The 19,626-nt window shown below is 43.9% G+C and overlaps 2 long non-coding RNA genes across 2 annotated transcripts in view; both read left to right on the top strand.

Annotated features, from left to right (window-relative positions):
* The window catches only part of LOC142818685 (uncharacterized), a 291,806-nt gene that overhangs the window by 187,296 nt on the left and 84,884 nt on the right, over positions 1-19,626 (top strand). The gene's annotated exons all lie outside the window — the stretch shown is intronic.
* The window catches only part of LOC142818658 (uncharacterized), a 45,547-nt gene continuing 42,165 nt past the window's right edge, over positions 16,245-19,626 (top strand). The window contains exons 1-2 of the long non-coding RNA XR_012896237.1: positions 16,245-16,325; positions 18,800-18,881. This is a non-coding gene — a long non-coding RNA (uncharacterized LOC142818658). The remainder of the gene's footprint in view (positions 16,326-18,799; positions 18,882-19,626) is intronic.

Below are 19,626 nucleotides of genomic sequence, written 5' to 3'. Positions count from 1 at the left end.
TCTGCCATGGGCTTCCCCAGCTGAATGCCTGGCCAGGGCTTACCAGCAGCCAGACACCAGTGTCATCAGGGGAGCACATCAGGGGGCTGTGCTCATCTGGGAGGCCTTGAGGGAGAGTTTCAGCCAAGGCCAACTGTGAGACTCTCCCCTGGGCCTCTCCACAAGAGGTCCCTGCATTGCCCCTGTGTGCCTTTCCTCCCTAACCCTTCCTTTCCCCTGCCCTCCCTTTCCACTTTCCCCCCTCCCCTGCAGAGCAAATAAAAAAGCCTTTTTTTTTAACAAACAGCTCTGTTTATTTGGGGGATATAGAACCTGGACTGGGGAAAGAACCTGGACTGGGAGGTGAGGGATGGGGATGGGAATGTTGCCTGCCTTGGCCAGCTCTGGAGGCCTTGGGTGCCCTGGATGTCCCACTGCCCCCATGTTTGGGGGCAGCTAGGAGGAGAAGCCAGGGGGTGGGTTGGGGGCAGGGAGAGGGCTGGTCACCCACTCCAGGCATGAGATCATACGCTCCATCACCCAGGTGATGGAGGAGCACATGACCTCATGGTGGCTCAACAGCTGGTCCCAGGTGGCCTTCTGCTGCTCCTAGTCAGCCCAGTGCGTCTCAGCGGCCTGCTCCTGACATTTGTCATCAAGAGATTGGAGGCAGGTCATCTGCTCCTATAGCAGGTCCTCACAGGTTCTCTTCCCAGGGCAGATCGTGTGTAGTTGGGAGGATGGTGGATGCACCACACTCACAGCTGGCCCAGCTGTGAAGAAAAGTTACAAGGGCAGTCAACCCAGGAGACACTGTGCATGAAGCCTAACCCTAATTCCTGAGCTGACACCAAAGGTCTCGGTTCAGATGATGAAGATGTGCTTTGAGCAAGGCCATCTGTTGTCTAGAGAACGGGTACTTTCCCGCAAGGGCACCGACATCCCAAGGGAGCATTGCTACTCCCACGTCCTGGGGACAAGCAGGCATGAGAAGGTGCCAGTCAGATCAGGAGCTTGGGGGTGGGAGCGCGGGGACTGCACTGGAGGAGTCCTGCAGAGAGAGAACTTCTCTCCCTCCCTGATGGAGAGGGAGGGTTTTGGGGGAGGTGTGTGTGAGCGGCGGTGGCCACTTGCCAGAGAGAGTGTTGCTAGGCTCCACTCCTCTTCTTCCCCCGGCAGGTTTCCATGCATGGGATTAGTCTCCTCTGCATCGCCACACTTGACCAGGAGCAGATGTTGCCCGAGTGTGGGCATGAGCCTGTGTCATGTGCGGCATTGCTTTGTGTTTCCATGACCCCAGCCTCTTTAGTGGTGGCTTGTCATGGCAAGCTTCTCCAGGAAACCTTGTGAGAAGGACTGAGGGGTTCCTGAGTGAGAATGTCATGGTGCTGAGTGCTCTGGATTGGCCATCCATGTGCACCCATGTGCACAGGCTATTGTGTGACCCCCCAGGCTGAGTAGGCTGAGTGAGGAGCATGCAGCCCCTCTCAGCCTGTCACCTACTCCCGTGTGCATATAGGGGAAGTTATGGAACTCACCTGAAGTGCCTTCCCCAGATTTGTCCGACACCTGGGAGACATCCTAGGGCAGGTGGCAGACCCCCCCCTTCCCAGGATGGCATCCAACTGCTCATAGTAGTGGCATGTGTGTGGTGCTGCCCCCAGAGTGCTCTCGCTGCTCCCTGGCCTTATTATAAGCCTGCCAGAGCTCCTTTATCTTCACGCAGATCTGGTCAAGGGTCTGTGTGTGTCACTTCTCAGCCAGGTTGGCAGCCATCCGGCCACAGACCTCGGCATTGCGCCTTCAGATGCAGAGCTCCTGAAGGTTGGTCTTTTTGCCCCAGACCTCGATGAGATTCAGGATCTCTGCTCCAATCTAGCCTGGTGGTGCTCACTTGCATCCCTGGCCAGTGTCAACTGTGGAGGGCTCAGAGAGAGCACTGGGGTCAGCCATGGCTCCAGGGCTGCTACGGTGTGGCATGGGGTTGGCAAAGGTCTGCAGTCTGTTGCTTTTTAGGCTCCGCAGGAGAAGGAGAGCAGTGGAGATGGCAGGTGCAGCCAGAGCAGTCATAAGAGCAGCTGTGAGAGGCCTCTGGAGGCCAATTGTATTGAAATAGCAGCAGTTGAGTGCCCACACTAGTGTGCTATTTTTAAATAACAATTTTGAAATAAGCGTTATTCCTCCTGGAAGCTGAAGCTGGAGTTGTTATTTTGAAGTAACTAGCCCCTTATTTTGAAATAACAGGCCTGGTAGTATGGATGCTCTGCTTAGGAAATGAGGGTATGTCTACACTACCACCCTAGTTTGAACTAGGGTGGTAATGTAGTCAACCGGAGTTGCAAATAAAGCCCGGGATTTGAATTTCCCGGGCTTCATTTGCATGTTGCCGGGCGCTGCCATTTTTAAATGTCCGCTAGTTCGGACTCTGTGCCGCGTGTAGCTGCGTGTAGCCGCGCGGCACAGAGTCCGAACTAGCGGACATTTAAAAATGGCGGCGGCCGGCAACATGCAAATGAAGCCCGGGAAATTCAAATCCCAGGCTTCATTTGCAACTCCGGTTGACTACATTACCACTCTAGTTCGAACTAGGGTGGTAGTGTAGACATACTCTGAGTGGAGTTATCTTGAGGGGAGTTACGCTCCCTAGTGTAGACCAGGGCTCAAAGAACAAACAAATATTTATTTAGGGCCTGATCTTCCTACCAATAGAATCAATGATTTTCCCCCATTGGAATCAGTGGCTTTTCCCCAATGGAAGCAGGACTGGGTAGCTATTTTTGGGTAGCTATTTTTTTTCTTAAGCCTAAAAGTGGATGCTTTCTTCCTTCCTTCTTCAGTCAGCGATTATCACTATTCACTCATTATTCAGAGAATCTTTTGTGGAATTATATAGTTCTTATAATATGTGTGAAATTGCCAATTTTATTATCTATAAAATGAGGGATAAATAATAGTTGGGTACCTCAACGGATGCTATGAAGGATAATTAGTTTGTTTGTGTATTTATGTGTGTATAGTATATAATTTTAATTACTACTATTTCTCTAGAGTACTGTGTATGCCTATTTATTTTATTTTAGATAATGACTAGGTCTGAACTATCTCTATCCATGTCTCAAATTACTGCATAAGTTACTGGAGAGATTTTTGTCTCCCCTTTCATTGCTGTTGTTTTAATCCCAGTGGTGGAGTGTTTATCTCCGTTTTGATGACTGCTGTCGTGTCATTGTATAGGCTTGTGACATCACACCCGAGAAACATGATTGATAGTACTTTGGAAATAAGCCAGGATATTTCTAGAAAGCATGACCCAGTCTAAAAATATAGGAAATCTGATGCATTCGATGTGCAGTTACAATGGATAACTAAGCTGGATATGCTGTCGATACCAAAAGAGATCTTTTTCTGAGTGAAGCTTTAGAATTGCCTTAAAAAAACTTAGTCACCAGCTAAAAAGAGCTTCCATAGTTTAAAAATTGCAGCTGAATTTGGGTGCAATATAGATTGGCGAGCAAGTACAGCTAGGACCAGACTATGTTATAACATGATCAAAGGCATTTTTACCTCAAGAAGAGATTTATGCTGCAACACATTTTTATAACCAGATTATAGAGTATTTTCTCCATGCCACCACTGTCAGGGCAAACTGGGGTCACAACCATGCAAAGGGGAAAGCTCATTAGACAAGACTGAAAGACCTTTGTAGATGGGGACCTTGGTGATAATTTTACTGCTTTTCATTAATATCAATTCTGTTCAAATTAAATCAGCAGGAATTGTGAACTTATAAATAAAAGTACACTGGTAAAATTTATTTTCTCTCTCTGCTTTCCAGGCATTTTCTCACCTAAAACAAACAACTGTCATATTAGGTCAAGTGTAATAACAACTCAGTGCTGCAATCAGAGGATTCTAATCTAATAAAGTGGGACCTGGTGTCTTTTGTCAGTTCTTTACCTTTAATAATTTCAGAGTCCACTTTGTACAGTTGCTCTTCACCCAGCACTCAATTTGGCATCAGCCAAAGTTGTGTGTGTCGAGAGGTTGCAGCACTGTGCCTTAGGAGAACAGGCTCTTCACATAAGCTGTGCTGTTATCTGAAGCAAGAATTTGAGGAGTGGTGCTAATGCTAAGGTCTTTGCAGTCAAGTGAGGGATTCGTGATCCAGTCAGTGTTTGACAAAGAGCAGTTTGGTCCACATTCAAATTACAGCAGGCCACATTTAAAAAGAATCTTATCCTAAAAATAAACATTGATATTGCTTTTTTGTAAGCATTTTCTGTACATGTAGGACACCCAGACCCATCGATGCCAACTGGAAAAGGGCTTGCTGTTGTGTACACCAACTTCTAAGAGGCCTCACCAACTGACTAAACCTAGCACACTGCATTCATAGTATTCAAGGGTGCCAGAATATGGCCCTCTCACTAGTTACAGGCAATGAGGGCAGGTGATGGAGGGTAGGGAATGTAGAGAAGTGAGCTAGGGGGCAGCATCTTGCGGGAGAAAGGTGGAGGGAGGCCTAGTAGGTGAGGGGTGCTTTGGGATTAGGGCCTCAAGGGGGGTGGGCATGGGGTGGTAGGGCCACAGTTCAGGCACCCGTCTTTTTATTGGCCATGAAGATAAAGCATTATAAGACAACACAATGGAAGTGCCATTTACATACAAAGCCAATGGGGCTGGTAAGTCAACAGAGTAGCAAGTGACTTGAGAGTGAACCATGGGTCATTCTCCTGTCTCTAGAGGTGAGTCTACATAGCAGTGCTAGTTTGAAATATGCTATACAGTTTGAGCTATGCAAATTGTGTAACTTATTTTGAGCTTATTTCGAGATAGTTTATTTAATAGTTTGGAGCTGTCTACTCAGTGTCAAATTTTGAAATACACTGCTATTCCAACAAGTCCCGTAATCCTCATGGAACAAGGTTTAATGAGATATAGGATGTCGATTGCATTTTGAAATAATGGGAGTGATGTTAAGATGCAGAAAATGCTATTTCAGGATACCAGACATATCCTCACATAGCATCGCTGTCTATACATACCCTGGAGGAGGCAAAAAGATACTCTTTTATTCTTTACTGAGGTTATGTCTACACTATGGGGCTTTTCCGTGATACTCGAGGTATCCTGGAAAAACTTTGCCGCATCCAAGGAACGTGTCTGCTCTTCCCCTTTTTTTTTGCGGAAGAGCAGACATGCTCTTTCGGAATTCCTCCTTCCTCCTCCCACGAGGAAGAAGGGCTCTTCAGAAAGAGGCTTTTCCAAAATTTGGCCCAGTGTAAAAAAACTATTGTAAAAAGGTATGCAAATTGCGGAGTGCGATTTGTGTACCTTTTTCCAATAGATCCCTGTAGTATTGACATAGCCTGAGAAGGGAAAAAAAGGACCATGTTTTATATTCTTGATAGAGGGATTCCAGCTATGTTGGTTGGCAATGCTTTAAGCAAGATAAACTACTTTAGACAATGGTTTTAGCTTGTTAAGTTTAGATTTCAGCAATGTGTTATACTTCTTGTTTTACATGCAATTCTTTTTGTTTACATCATTAGCCTTATTCACTATCTCTTAGGGTGTGTCTAGACTACAGGGTTTTGTTGACAAAAGTAGACTTTTGTCAACAAAACTAAACCTGAGTCTACACTACCACCGAGTTCTGTTGACATAACATCGACAGAACTCAGCAGTTTTGTCAACAGTGGTAAACCTCATTCTACAAGGAATAACATCTTTTGTTAACAGAGTTCTGTCAACAGAAGGCATTATTGCATCTACACTGTCCTTTGCATCTACACGCTCATGTCACTTTGTTGACAGAAATGGATGTAGTCTAGACGCTCTTTGTTGACAGAAGCTTTGTTGACAGTATCTGTCGACAAAGCCTCTGTCGACAAAAACCTGTAGTCTAGACGTACCCTTAAATATTAACCTTAGACAAATTTGTGATTTTTTCACTATATGTATATCAGTGTTGTGTTGTTATACTGGAGCTGATCCTCAGCTGAACGAAACAAGCTGGGGTGAGTACAGTTACTTGGAAGACAGCTTACCTGGTAATTTCTGTGAGGGTCCACTGGTTAAGGGTAATCCAGAGGAAGGTTTCAAGGTTTGGAAGGCAAAGTAGGATATGGAGAAGCCCTGAAGAAATTGTTTGGGTTGTTCACAGGACTTTCTTTGGAGTTCCTACTGCAGCACGGTGTCGCTGTATCCCCCTATTGAGCCCAAACATTCAATCATTTGAACATTTCTCTGGCATTATCTAGGAAATAAATATCTGCCAATGAAAATCTTGTGCCCTAGCTTCTCTTATGACAATGGGGACTCAGTCAGGGTACGTCTACAGTATAGCACTAATTCGAACTAACTTAATTCGAATTAGTTAATTCGAACTAAGCTAATTCAAACTAGTGCATCTAGACCTAAAAACTAGTTCGAATTAGCATTTTGCTAATTCGAACTAGCATGTCCACACTGAGTGGACCCTGAACTGAGGTTAAGGATGGCCGGAAGCAGTGCCGGCAGGGCATCAGATTAGGACTTAGAGCGTGGAGCTGCTGTCTCAGGCTAGCCGAGGGCTGTGCTTAAAGGGCCCCAACCCCCACCCCGAACAGACAGTTCTCAGGGGTTCCCCACTTGCAAAGCAGTCCTGGCTTGGAGTGACCTGGGTGCCCACACTCGGCACATCACAGTACTTGGCCATCAGCCAGGCTGCACTTGCTGCAGGCTGCCATCCAGAGGGAGAGTCAATCAGGGGGCTGCAGGAGAGCTTCCACCCTGAGGAGCCCGCAGAGCCACCCCAGTCCTCCCCATCAGGGGCTCGTACCCCATTCCTCCCTCACCTCCTTCCACTTACCCCTCCCTAGCCCCCCTTCCTCATGTACAAAATAAAGGACATGTGTGTTCAAAAATAGAAACTCTATTTAACAAAACTCGGGGAGATTGGGAAAAGGAGGTGGGAGAGGGGAAGAGAGAGGGTGGGAGAGGGGAGGGCAACTAAAATGATCAGGGGTTTGGAACAGGTCCCATAAGAAGAGAGGCTAAAGAGACTGGGACTTTTCAGCTTAGAAAAGAGGAGACTGAGGGGGGATATGATAGAGGTCTCTAAAAGCATGAGTGGTGTGGAGAGGATGCATAAAGAAAAGTTCTTCATTAGTTCCCATAATAGAAGGACTAGAGGACACCAAATGAAATGAATGGGTAGCAGGCTTCAAACTAATAACAGAAAGTTCTTCTTCACAAAGCAAATAGTCAACCTATGGAACTCCTTGCTTCAGGAGGCTGTGAAGGCTAGAACTATAACAGAGTTTAAAGAGAAGTTAGATACATTCATAGAGGTTGGGACCATGGAGTGCTATTAGCCAGGGGGTAGAAATGGTGTCCCTGGCCTCTGTTTGTGGAAGGCTGGAGATGGATGGCATGAGACAAATGGCTTGGTCATTGTCTTCGGTCCATCCCCTCCAGGGTCCCTAGTGTTGGCCGCTGTTGACAGACAGGCTACTGGGCTAGATGGACTTTTGGTCTGACCCAGTACGGCCATTCTTATGTTCTTATGTTCTAAGCTCAGGTTCGGGGGTCTCACTGGACCACCTTTATTTTCATGCAAACCTGATCCTGGGTGGCCAGGCTGGCAGCTATCCTGTCCTAGACGGCCACTTTCCTCTGCCTAGTGCAGAGGTCATGGATGAGGTCCACGATCTGTGCACTAGACCAGGCGGGCGCCCACCTCTTGCAGCCCCGGGCAGACTCCTGGGAGCCGCCAGCCTGGTCCCGGGAAGAGGCGGAGGGCTGGGTGGCAGCAGGTGGCTGGCTTGTGCCGTGCCACGTTCAGGGCCTGCTGGCTGGGTGCTGGCAGGCTTGCACCTGGCACGGGCACTGTAGCCAGCCCTTGCCCCTTTAAGGGATCCGGGGCCGGGAGGGGGGCAGAAGAGTTTCCCTGGTGGTGCCCAGAGTGGCCACCAGGGAAAGCTGGAAAGGGCTAGCCTCCCACTAGTTCGAATTAAGTGGCTACACAGCCCTTAATTCGAACTACTTAATTCGAACTAGGCGTTAGTCCTCGTAGAATGAGGTTTACCTAGTTTGAATTAAGCGCTCCGCTAGTTCGAATTAAGTTCGAACTAGCGGTTTGCCTGTGTAGCGCCTATTAAAGTTAATTCGAACTAACGTCTGTTAGTTCGAATTAACTTTGTAGTGTAGACATAACCTGAGTGAAGTAATTTTTCTTTAGGACCAGCTTCTGTTGGTGAGAAAAACAAGCTTTTGAGCCACACAGTGCTCTTTTGTTAGACACCAAAAATCATGGACTGAACTGAGAATGGATTCATGGCTTATTACAACTATCTCTAACCCAATAACACCCACTTTTTGTCCTGTGACTTTGTAGCTGTTAACCAGCCACTCTACCTTGAATGTAAAGAATCTGTTCCATCTTGCACTGAGTTGTGACACTGGGGTTACCTTTCCCAGACCCGAAGAAGAGCTCTAGGTGTTTTAAAATGCTTTTCTCTCTATTACCTCATACACTTTCTCCCCAATATCCTGAAGCTGATACAACTACAACTACTATGAATACAGCTTATAAAATGGAACAATTAGTGAAAGTGGCAAGTTGTGTGCAGGGTCCAGAAAAACTTATTACATGAGTACACACATATATAAAGGTGTTTACTTTTATATATACATTCTCTTTAAAACTGGATAAAGTATTGAAAAGTCCCATCTATTATACTATACACTTTGTTTAAAATGATAGATGGGATGTTTTCCTCCTGCTTTTGGATTAAAATTCTCAATAAATGCGTGTAAATATTTTTTTAAAAATCATGGGGAATCCAAGGAATCTTAAATACTATGTTGACAAACATTGGCATTTTTAGGTTTTGTTTGTTCCTTGTGATTGTATCTGAAAATGTTGTCTTTTAAAGACAAATTTAGTCACATTGGTATGACTTGAATTTTTAAGTAATGCAATATTGTTAACGTAATTCCCATGAACACATACTGTATCTAAAGCCTTTACTGATCTATACAATTTGAAATGGGATAAGAACATATCTTTGATAATAATATGTAGAAGACAGACTCCTGGGGGTGAATTTAAAATCAGTTAAAGAGCAGCATCTGCCTTTTTGAAACATTTTGGAAAACATTTTGCTTAGAAACAGGTCTGCCTAGACGTCCTTTCTTTTCTGATATGATTTTCCTGTTTTTCTAGTTGGATCACCTGCTGTAGATTTATGCATGAAAAGGGCCCTGCACACATGCATTTCCTTCTGTCTGCATACAAAGGGAGAATGATGGTGCTACACCATCCATAGCTTTAGATAGTCTTCCATGAGTTCTTTGAAAAATTGAGGCTATTTGGTTATTTAGAGGTGGAACCAGAAGCAGAGATGCTCTCTGTAGCAGTATCCCTTGCTATGTACTGTGATGCAGCAGCAGAAGAATGGAAACTGGGAGATATATAAGCCCCAGGATGATCTGGGCCACATTTCTTGTGGATTGGGGAAAGGTTACTACAATTAATTGAAGCATCTGGAGCCAGTTAAGGCTCTGCTAGACACCTAACAAAAATCCTTTTCTTCCATTAGACAGGGCTACGTCTACACTGGCATGATTTTGCGCAAGAATTCTTTTGTGGAAGAGTTCTTGTGCAAAAACTCTTCCAGAAGAGAGCGTCTACACTGGCATGTGCCTTTGCGCAAGAGATGTGCTTTTGCGCAAGAGCATCCTTGCCAGTGTAGACACTCTCTTGCGCAAGAAAACTCTGATGGCCATTTTAACCATAGGGCTTTCTTGCGCAAGAAATTCATGTTGCCTGTCTACACTGGCCTCTTACATAAGAACAGTTGCACAAGAGGGCTTATTCCTGAGCGGGAGCATCATAGTTCTTGCACAAGGAGCACTGACTTCATACATTAGAACATCAGTGTTTTGCACAAGAACTTGCTGCCAGTGTAGACAGGCAGCAAGTTTTGGCACAAAAGCTTGATCGCACCAACGTAGACACAGCCTGAGGGAGGAAGGACAGCTTGCTAGAGTTTGCAGGAATACTGCTGTTAACCAGAGTACCAAGGGAAGGAAAACTCTGCCCAAAGTAGGGCAGAGGAATTCCCCGGGACAGAGGGAAATCCTACCCAAAGAGAAAAGGGTAAACAGCCCGGAGTCCAGTGTGGACACAGGTCCCTTCCTTGCTCTCCTCTGTCCCTCACCATGGCAATAACAGAGTCCATAACACCCAGAAATAGGAGTAAGGGCAGCACCCTAACCCCTCACACCAAGGAAAAGCATGGGATCCACCATAGCGGCGTTGGCCATTTGCCACATTACACATTTAAATACATTTTTTGAAACATAGTTTGGACTAAGTACTATAGCACTTGTAAAGCCTTTACAAGGCTAAGAGCAAAATTGAGAGGTGATATATATATATATGACTATATAAATTCACACATCAGGGTAAACTGATCAGACAATAAAAAGAACATGTAGAATAGTGTGGGAAATCCCAGCTAATTTGGAAGGAGTTCATACAAAGCAGACCTGTGTTCTTTCTGCAGTTTGCCTATTACTACCCAAAAAGCAAGAATCGGAGAGTCTCTCTGTGGCCTATGAAAAAGGTAGTGTCTTTGCCTACTACCCAAACAAACTCCCTGCCAGAGAAGGATCCCTCCACCCTGGTCTGCACAACGGAATTATTTTGACCCCCCCCCCCCCTTATTTTGAAATAATAAAAGGAATGTCCACACTACCAAGCCTGTTATTTTGAAATAATGGGCTGGTTATTTCAAAATCTGCACTTCCACTTTCCTCGGAGAATAACGGTTATTTCAAAATAGCTGTAGCCTGGACGCTCTGCTGCTGCTATATATTTCGCCGCTGCTTCGAAATAACTATTCCCCCAGAGCTATTTGAAATAATTGCTCCCCAGTATTTCCTGAGGCTCTAAGTCGAGGTAGCATGTCCACAATAACAGAGCCTGCCTTGGATTAATTTCAAGGCTCCCCCATAGTGGAGGCACTCTATTTCAATTTTGTTATGTGGGAGTTATTTAAAATTTAGTTATTTTGAAATAACTTCCTAGTGTAGACATGCCCGCCCAGTACTTTAGAAATTTTTGATATGACCGTTCTGTAACTGATCTAGAAGCTGAATGATCTGAGTAAAAGGGCAGGCCCAGAGCTGAAGTCCCAACAACAAGAGACAGTCAGAGACTGGAAACATTATCATTATTGAGGCTATGGCTACCCGAGAGAGCTGCTGTAAGCCTTTTACTGCAGCCTGTCAAAGCCAATGGGAAAAAGCTCTCCCATTGGCTTGTCTTCTCCAGTGTCTATGAGCAGCACGAGCTATGTCTATTGCAGAAGCTCTCTTGCCAGCTTAGTGCTGTCTATACCCGTGCTTAAGTTGATGTAACGTATGCTGCTCTGCTGGGGGCGGGTTTTACACCCCTGAGCAACTTAAGTTACGTTGTCATAAGCTGTACTGTAGACATAGCCTAACATATGAAAGAAGTAAATGTCTGTGATAAACCTTATACCAATTCAATTTTAATTGCTGCCAAACAAATGGGAGTAAGCATGCCTCTTTTCTTGTGACAGCTTGAAGATGTTCTTTAAATGCACGTGAACTTTTGTTTTTACTTTGCTCTATGCTCTATTATCTTGTGTAATGTTACCTGTGTCTGATGTGGGATTGCTAGTACAGACTTAGACACATGGGGCTATGTCCTCAGACAGTGTAAATCAGCATAGTGCCTTTGAAATCCAAGGAACTGCACTGATTACAGCACAGGAGGGTCTGGCCAAGGATTTGTTTGATTCTACAGTAAGTTTAAAAATCAAATTATTAATATTATAAATTGTGCAGTTTTTAAGTGAAGCATCTTCTGGAATACACTGCCTTCTTTCACCTTAGTGTGTTGGAAAGATTTCATAAATATTCTCAGCTAAGGGAGTGGTGTATTGTTTATCACCATGGCCTGGTCTACACTATGAGTTTACACCAAATTTAGCCACATAAGGTCAATTTTCTAACTGATGTGTCCACACTACCAAGCCTGTTTTGTCAACCTCAAGAGCTGAAGTCAGTATCAGTTACTTCTGATTTCAAGAGGATTAACACAATTCCTGCTCTTGCCTGGTCAAATTTATTGTAGATGCAGCATTGGTGAAAGTTGAGATTATTGGCCTCTGGCAGTCATCCTACAGTGCACCACTCTGACCACTCTGGTCAGAATTTGTGCCTCTACTGCTCTCCACGTGAATAGGAAAATCCCCGGGAAAGTTTGAATTTCATTTCCCATGTGGCCAGCATTTCAAACACACCTCAGAATGGATAGCACACCAGAGCAGCACATGTGGTCATGACTTCCAATACTTTGATGACTTCCAACATTTCAAGTCCCATGAGTTCCAGTACCCCAGGACGCAGAAGAGCACCAGCATAGAGTATCCTGAAGATCTTATACTTCATCAAGGTGTGGGGAGAGGAATCCATTCCCTCCAAGCTCCAAAGTAGCAAAAGAAATGTGGACATTTTCCTGAAGATTGCCTGGGGCCAAAGGATGCCCCAGGAACTCCCAGCATGCAGAGTTAAAATATAGGAGCTGAGGCAGTCATACCACAAGACAAAGGAGGTGAATGGATGGTCTGGTGCATCACCACAAACATGTCAATTCTACAATCAGCTGCATGCCATTTTAGGCGGGACTCATCAAGCTTCCCAAGCCTGACCATAGAGTCCGGGAAAGATACTCCTGGCATCAGTGTGGAGGATAGCATAGTGGCAGAGGGGGAGAAGGAGGAGGAGAGTGGTCAGCCAGCCATCAGTGAGAGCCAAGAACTTTTTATCATGTTGGAGCCAGTTCCCTCCTCCCAGGACCTTTCCCATCCAAGCAGCCATCCCGAGGAGGGCACTTTGGGTTAGTTCACATTCTTTTTCTTATTAGAAATGGATTAAGGCAATTGGATGCGATGTGTGATATGCTCTGTACCTACACAGCACAGGAGGGCCGGAACAGCTTGTTAATGTGTCTGGATATGGAGCAGGAATCCTCCCTGCACATCTCCATAAAGTTCTCAGATAGGAACTATTTGATCCTTCTCACAAGGTTTCTGGGGAGATCAACTTTAACTCATCATCCACAGTAGGACAACTTCCCAGGCCAACCCACAAAGCATTGCAGTGTAAGGTTTATGGACACATTCAGTCAGCACCCACTCCTTAACACACTGTGTGATTTGGAGAAGACTGATATTTCACCTGGAAACCTAGGTGAAGGAGGGGATGCCATTAGCTGCTGCCTTAGGGCTTCAGCCTTTGGCAAAGTAGCACTCTCCCCATGACCGTACCCAGTCCTGTTTCCCCCCCACCACACACACACACATACCTTGCGCCTGCAGGCTCCTGCAAACAGGGAAAGTAGCATTCTCCCCAGGAAGCCATATGTGCTGGACACTGCCTTGCCTCGCTGTCAAGACCAAGAACCCCCTCCTAGCTGCAGGATCATGCATTGGCAGGACCCTTACCATGCCTGCCTCCATGTGAGTCCAGAGGTTCCCTTGAGAACTCTGCTGTGTACCTGCAGTACAGAGGCTGCTTTAAAGTAAACTTTGGCCTTGCACAAAACACATCTCCATTGTTTTTACAGAGACCTTCACTGTATGTTACAAGAGTAGGTTAGTCTTAACACAATGCATCTCTTGTAATGTGTGCCCTTGTAACTTTTTGTTACAGCGGGAACAACAGCTAGCTTACTGTGTGCTCCCCCAGTTCCACCAGGTGTCTGCCTGGTACACATCAGTAGGACAAAGGAACAATGGAAGATATGGTCAACGAGCAAATGGACTGGATGAATACGCTCCTGCAGGAGATACAGAGCAAGTTCCAAGACAGGGTCACAGAATGGCAGGAGAGGAGAGTGTGCAGGGAGTTGCAGGTGAGGCAACAGGACAGTATCTTTGCTTCCCTGATGACAAGTAGTGGACTGCCTGACTGCATGTCTGTAGAAGAATCCTCCCCCCTACCCTCCACCAAATAACTTTCCCTCTTCTCCCAGTTCCATAGTCTCCACTCCCAGAAGCCGCACAGGCTGCAGCAAATGGGTGTTGGTGGGGAATCAAGGTCAGCCTTAATCTCCAGGACTTTGGGAGGCAAAAGACTGTCTTTCTCACATTTCTGAGCCCCCACCTCTGCACCTTTTTGGTTCCCACCATGAACTTTTATTTCCCCTCTGTCTTCCCTAAATATAAATGCACAGTCTCTGAACAACAGTCTCTTTACTGCTTGTACTGTGGGGGTGCAGTGAAGGATTACAGGCAAACACAATGGCACTTTGTTCAGAGTAATGTGCATGAGTCGCAAACCTGGCCATTCATAAAACTTTCTTTCAGATCCTCTCTGATTTGTGCTGCCACACACTGTGCTCTTCTTATTGTCCTGATGTCTGGCTGCTCAAAGTCTCTGGCTAGGCACTCTGCCTCAGCCCCACACCCTACCAGATAATACTCTCCCTTGCTCTCACAAAGATTATGGAGCACACAACAGGCGGACACCAAAAAGGATTGTTGCATTCACTGAGATCCAGTCTAGTCGGGAGACTCCTAAACCTTCCCTTAAACTCCCTAAAGCCATTCAACCACTATTCTGTACTTGCTCAGCCTTTAGTTGAGCTGCTCCTTACTGGGACCCAGACTGCCCATGCATGGCTTAATGAGCCTCAGGAGCAAGGGGTAGGCTAGGCTATGCTATTCAGGGTCACTGTTGGCATTTCCACCTCACTGATACTGATTTTCCAGTCTGAGAAAAAGTTCAAGTGTGTATCTTTCTGAAGAGGGAGGAGTTCCTAAAGATGTGCACATCATGCACCTTTCCCGACCATCCCATACTGGTCAGTGAAATGGCCCTTGTGATCATACCTACAGCCCTGTAGAGAAGTACTCCTTGTGGTTTATATACTCCTTAGCAAGGTGGTTGAGGGCCAAGATGGGTCCCCATTGCAATTAGAGAACCCAATCGCAGCAAAGCCATCCACTATGGTATTCATGCTTCCCAAAGTCACAACCCCGTGGTATTGATTGCCTTGGCTACTTATATAAAGACAGCCCTTGTGTAGATTTCCCCACTCCAATCTGATTCCCAACTGACTGGTAGATGTCTGGAATTGCAAGCTTCCACAGGGCTATTGCCACTCTCTTCTCCAGGGTGAGAGCGGGTCTCATTCTGGTATTCTTGCAAGTAAGGGCAGGGGACAGCCATTTCCAAAGTTCCAAGAAAGTGGCCTTGCTCATTCCAAAGTTTTGCTGTCACTACTGATCATCCTATCTCTGCATCAAAATGCAGCACCACAAGTCTGTGTCTCATGGCACCAGAACTGGTGTTCCCACTGTTTCCACAGGACTGACTGGCAGCTACATTTGCATCAGAACAAGGGCTTCCATGAACAGGAAGTCCATGGGATCCTGAGATTCATCCTCATCCTCTTCCTGGCAGAGTGACATGTACTCTCTCAAAATACTGTGCCATTAGGTGCACCAAGGCAGACATCAACATCACAATGGTTTCATGCAAAATGGGATCCATGCTCATGCTGCTATGCCATTTGCATGGACAACTGGGGCCAGAAAGAGCATGAAAAGACGGTTTCCCATTGATCTTTAGTAAGGGGGAGGGACTAGATGAATGCATTATGGGATGCTGACAACATGAACCCATAACCACCCACTGCACAGTTTCAGTCTCAGTGTGCACCAGGAGCATAACCCAGAATGCAAAGCAGCACAGGCACTGTAGGATAGCTACCCTCAGTGCATCACGCTCGCAGTCAACAGCAGGCTTCCCAATGGGGATGCACTACTTTGGTGTACATTGAATTCTTCCCCACAGTGAGGACTCAGACCTTTGACTTTGCAAAACTGGGTGACCAGACATCGACCATAATAGAATCGGCCTTATCTCATAGTGTAGACATGGCTTAAGTCATGCAGGATTCAACCCATAACAGTATTTTTAAATAAATATGGTTAACGCAGGGGTCATGTGTTTTTCTTTCATTACCCTACCCATCACAGCTGATAACCAGGCTATGAGTACAAGGAGAAGCTCACCATTCTAATGAACACCCTCCTTTGCTGTGACTCATTCAGTGATGCCTCTGTTTTCAGCATCACAATTGATTACTATGGAAGTGAGTTTGATGTCACAGAACATTTGATTGTTTACTTCATTGTGAATGTAGCTGACAAGAGGAATTGACTGATTAGGAAGGAAAAAGCTTCTGTTACACACATGCATGCTTGGTAATCAGCACTGACAGGGAAGGGAACTTGGAAAAATACATAACAGTTAAAGTGAGTCAGTAATGAAATATGGTTTAAGAATGCTGATTTGAGAACAGACTATGGTGTACAAGATTTTTAGGTACTTTATGTATTAATATTAGAATAACTATCTCAAAGAGGTGAAGCAAAATTAGGATTCTGTATATTTAATGTTAGCATGGTCAGTTATTGATTGGAGACTTGTCTACATAATATTTTGAACTGATTGTATAATATACCTTCAAATATATTGAATTCCAATACGAAGGGAAGACCATTCCAAAGACCAGAATGATAAATTAGCACAGTAAGTGTCTGAAGACAAAGAGGTAGGTTAGAAAGAGATGTTATAAATTAATGATTTGCAAGTAATTTTATCCCAAAGAATTACTAGAAATGCACAAACTAGAACAGTGGTTCCCAAACTGTGGTCTGTGGAGAAACAACAGGAAGTGGTAGTCACCTATCTCCACTAGTCTACAAGAGCAGACACTTTAACACCCTCTCCGGTGAATGCCTTCACCACTAGTCCCTGGGGTATGAGGAGGGCATCACTGCCCCTATGATTATCAGCTCTTCTTTGATTTTGTGCTTAAGTGCCTTTATGGGTCTAGCCCCAAATCCAAATATTTAGCTTTCCAAATGCCAGTGTACATCCATTTTACATTGCCAAAGGATTTTTTTCCCTTTTCAATTAAAGAAATTTGCTGACATTGAGACCAATGTAAAATACAAATGTGTTGGTCAGTCCAAATCCACATCTTTGGTAGAAAACAAAGTTTTGGCCATTTTTTTTCTCACTTACAGTCCCTTAGTAACTTCAAACACAGAGATTAAAAGTGGTTCTACTCAAATAGTGATGTCCTTCACTAAGCAAATTAAAATCAAACTATGTTAGTCTCAAAATCACTAGTTAGCCCTGTTATAGGCCATGTTCATGCTACACATAACCAATAGCATAGATGCACCCTATAGAAAGAGAAGGAATTTTCCTATTTCTACAGGATCACATGCCTTCTAAGCAAGGCTTAACAAAGCATTCTATCATCAATCTTGCTGTGTCTAGCATTAGTTCAGGAGGGGTACAACAGCATTCGGGGTGAGGATTTTTCAGTACTTTGAGCACCATAGCTAACTAATTTGTAAATGTAGACCAGTTCTTAAGGTATCATGGATGAGTAAAACAGTTGATAAATTCTGTTTGGTTTATCACTGGTAAAATAAACAGCTGATAAGGGGGCAGAGGTATATAATCTTAACTAAATCATATGAAACTACATTTTTAACTCACACATTTAAAGGAAGCCATTCAAGCAAGGAGCAGTCTTGGAACAGACAAATAATTAATATTAAAAATGTTGAACTAAAATTAAATCTCAATATTTCTTTCTGTTTACCAAGCTTAGCTTCTGTCTACTTTATAGAAGTACATAGTATAAACAATCTGGTGATTAGTGGGAGAAGCTGTTAGTACCTTAAATTCCAATAGCATCTCAATATTTCATTAAACATTTTAAGAAACATGTAATCTAATAACTTGTAGAGTTTTTGCAAATTCCATCTCACCACTCTCTATAATGTCATCATGTCATAGAAACAGCATGGGACTAGAAGGTTACTTTTTCTTTATGCTCTGCAGAGGTTTCTTTCTTCTTCACTTTCTTGTTGCAGCTGTTTCTTGCTTGTCTAGATAAGATGAACAGGCTAAGAGGAGCACTGAGAGGGTAAGAGAATAAGCATCAATAAGAATGCATAAAAAATAAGAGAGTACATAAGCATAAAAGTGCACTTAGTTCACAGAGATATATACTCTTCGGTTTGCATAGTCTCACTGAAGTTGGAAGGCATACTTCTTTGAGGAGCATGACTAGTTTCAGATATCAGTACTGACAATTTTTATTGGTTCATCATTTCATGGCATTATACTGCTGATATCTTTAGCACATAAATATGAACTCTGCAATTTTATAGTTTATGGCTTTAGTCTTTTGTGGAAAAAATGCTCAAAACATCTTTAAAGATAGAGTTAAAACTTGTCCTTGTATTAAATTAATTTTCTGAGCTTTGCCTGATAATTAATTCTCCAATAGATAACACATTTTCTATACTCCAATGGCTTCTTCTCTTACTAACAAGTAATAGCATCAAATGACCTTGCTATGTTTGTAAATGAAATATATTACTGTTCACATAGGCTATGTCATAGCAGAGTTATTTCGAAATAATGTCAAAATGGAGGACTTCTTACTCCGACTCTTGTAACCCTCATTCCATGAGCGGTAAGGCAAATCAAAGGAAGAGTGTTCTTCCTTCGACTTCCTGCAGTGTAGACAGCAGCTAAAGTCAAATTAAGCGATTTTAACTTCAAGGTTTTTTGCTGTAGGATGGATGGCTGCCTTTAAATCTGCTACTGTGTGTCCAGGAAGATTGAAGTGTTCCCCTACAGGTTTTTGTATTTTGCCATTCCTAATATCTGATTTGTGTCCATTTATTCTTTTATGTAGGGATTGTCCAATTTGGCTGATGTATGTAGCAGAGAGGCATTGCTGGCACATGATGGCGTATATTACATTGGTAGATGTGCAGGTGAATGAACCAGTGATGGTATGACTGATCTGGTTAGGTCTGGTTAGAAATTAAATACCTTATATCGAATTAGTGTAATATTGAGGTTACAACTTTAAATATTCCAAAGTCAGGAAATGCAAAAATTATTAGTTATATCACTCTTGTTTCACACACATCACACACACTGTCATTACACAGCATTCTCAAAGGATGGGGAATCTTTTTTGGGTCTAGGGCTGCTGATCGATAGAAAAATCAATTGGGGGCCATTCATATCCATTCATTTTAATAATAGCTAGGTGTGTAACTCCTATAGGCTGTTATGAAACTATCGCATCATAGGTATATGGTTTGTGGTTCTCACAGAATCATTAACTTTTTCTCTCTGACCTTTGAGTGTGCAAAATTGCAGTTTAATAGTGTGCTAGTGGAATTTGGAATTGCACCATTTTTTCCTTAACTGCTGGCAAATGACTGTGTTCTTTGGGATCTAGGAGTTATCTTATATTTGCAATATTGATTTTCCTTCCAAATAAATTGTTTTCCTTGGCTAAGAAAATAAATATATATGACCAAATATTAGTCAAATCCAATTTTTAGGATCAGCAATGTTACTGACAATGATTTGCAGAGATTTTAAGAGTCTTCTAAATGTTACTGTTGGTTTCTGTTTACTTTTGGTCCCATAACAATAAGGGAACTGAAGATTGTACTTTACAGTGATTGTGTTGTGTTATATTATGATGTCTAGATCCTCATCAGC

The sequence above is a fragment of the Pelodiscus sinensis genome, chromosome 17 (genome assembly GCF_049634645.1).
Source record: "Pelodiscus sinensis isolate JC-2024 chromosome 17, ASM4963464v1, whole genome shotgun sequence".
Taxonomy (NCBI): Eukaryota; Metazoa; Chordata; order Testudines; family Trionychidae; genus Pelodiscus; species Pelodiscus sinensis.
This window is presented reverse-complemented; position numbering and strand designations above follow the sequence as displayed.